Source organism: Haliaeetus leucocephalus, unplaced genomic scaffold (genome assembly GCF_000737465.1).
Source record: "Haliaeetus leucocephalus isolate CR32 unplaced genomic scaffold, Haliaeetus_leucocephalus-4.0 Scaffold162, whole genome shotgun sequence".
Lineage (NCBI taxonomy): Eukaryota > Metazoa > Chordata > Aves > Accipitriformes > Accipitridae > Haliaeetus > Haliaeetus leucocephalus.
Genome location: NW_010972598.1, coordinates 12,259,119 through 12,261,403, shown reverse-complemented (window position 1 = coordinate 12,261,403; position 2,285 = coordinate 12,259,119).

Here is a 2,285-nt window from a genome sequence, read left to right as displayed (position 1 = left end):
CGCTGAGCGTCCCCCCCGCCGCGTGCGGGGCTGGCACGAAGCCGCTGGCACGGGGGACACCGGCGAAGGTGGGTTGGCTGCGGGCAGCTACGATGTCCCCCGGTCCCTTCCAACGAAGACAACCTGCCTCCACCTCCTTGCCCCATCCCAGCCTTCAACTTGAGGGTGCGCAGCACCCGAGAGCCACCCCGGGGAAGGGGTGACCCGTGCTGCCCTCCCCTTGGCGGGGGGGTGGGTAGGAAGGGCAGGGGGTGTCGGGATGCAGCCCCCCAGCCTGGGAGAGGCAGCTTGCCTCTCTCCAGCAGCGAAGCGAGCGGGATTAGCGATGCTTACTCACCTCCCTGGAGGGAAAGCGGGAGATTAGGGCCGAGAGCAGCGTCCGACCCTGCGGCAGCGGGGCCGTACCGGTGGGGCGGCTGCCCAGGCCACGCCGTACCGGCAGCCAGGGCTGGAGGGGAGCGCAGGCTGCCAGAGCAGTTGGGCTGTGGCCCTAATTCCCAGAAAGCTGCTCGTGTGGGAGTGAGTGTCCTCCCGTGCCCTCCGCTCCGCCGCAGCCTCCAGACTCCTGAAGGTTTGACGTGGGGTTTTTTTTTCTTTTTTTTTTTTAAATTTTTTTTTTTTTTTTTTTTTTTTTAATTTTTTTTTTTTTTTTTAAGCACCGGGTGCAGATTAGCGAAAGCTCTCGCGGCCATCGCACCCGGTGCTGGGCAAGAGGGGGGGGTGGAAACGGGGCTGCCTTCCTCTGCCTGCGCCCTCATCTTCCTCACCTGCGCCACAGTGGAGGCAGGTAGGTGCGTGCTGGGCTCGGTGCTGGGGCTGGGAGGAGGAGGAGGAGGAAGAAAGGCTGTGTGCATGTGGAGGGGGCTCTGGGCAAGCTGGAGAGGGGGCACTTTGAGCCCATGTTGCATGAGAAAAAGGCTGGATTTCAGGCTGCTTTCCCAGCCAGAGGTGGCTTGTGGGTCCGGGGGCTGCGGAGCCCTTCCCCGGGGTTCCTGGAACCAGCCCAGGCAGGGCAGGGGACATGGGCACCAGCACAGGGCTGGCAGGCTCCTCAGCCAGAGCATCAGCGCAGAGAGGGGCTGTTGGGGTACCACTGAGCCTTTTTCACCGGGACCCCCGTCCATCCCCCTCCCCACTACCGGAGCATCCCGGGAGCCCCCTGCCCCGCACAGCCACGCATCCCCCCACGGTGCCAAGGGACACGGCGGGGACAGTGGTCCCTCCAGCGCGCGTCCTCGCAGTGTCTCTCCCCATTCTCCAGCATCGAGCGGGACAGGGATGCCAAGTTTTCTAATTCGGGCACTTCCGGCCTCCCGCGGCGTCTTTCTGGCCAGTGCTTGGCTCGTGGGTGTTCGCGGTCCCTCTGCTCGCCCTCTGATTTAAGGGGAAAAACCAGGGAGATTGGAGCTCTGGGGCTGGCTGTGCCAAGCCACCAAGGCAGAGCCCCCCCTCGGGGGGGCTGTTCTCTCCCAGCAAAGCCTGAGCTGGCAAATCTCAAGCCCAGCCCGGACCCCCCTGGATTGCCCTGGGGGACCCTCCATGGGTCGTGCTGGGACAGGCAGAGAGCGGGGGGACTCCGGCCGGAGCCGCTGTGCCGTGGGAGGCAGGCACGGAGCCAGCTCCTGGGAACGGGGTGGGATGGTGGCCAAGCCCCAGAAAAACTTGCCAGCCGTGTGGCTACTCTGCGAGGGCTGCGCTGGCCCCCGGGGAGGCTTTGTGAGGTCTTCGGGCTCCCCGGCACAGGAGGAACAGCCCTGCCATGGCCGGGAGCCAAGGGCAGCCGGGTGAGCGGGGCGTGGGGAGGGCGCAGCACCCAGAGATGCTGCCCCAGTGCAGGGTGGGAAATTCCCTCCTGTCCCTCTGGCATCCCCCCCCGCTCCCTGCTTTTTTCCCTGCCCCAGCAAGGGCTGCTCGTGACCCTCTCCTCGGGGCTTGCTAGCATCGGGGTGGCACGTCCATCCCTCTCCCCTCCTCGGTTGCTCCCTCGGCACTGCCGCGATGGTCCCGATGGCCGTGGGCACCCGCTGACCCATCCGGCTGTGCCAGGATGCTGCAGACCCTTCTCGGGCTCCCTCCCGACTGCCAGCTTTCCCTCACCTAGCCCTGCCGGAGCCATCATCCGCAGGGAGCGGAGGGAGGGAATGGGAAGAGAGTTTGTCTTTCAGCACCTTCTCATCGCAGGAAGGCACGGGCTCACCCACGCCCCGAGCTCTGTCTGGGTCCCCTCCCTGTTCCCTGGCACCCAGTGGGTGCAGTGAGCAGCAACCGGGTGCCACGGCCCCCCC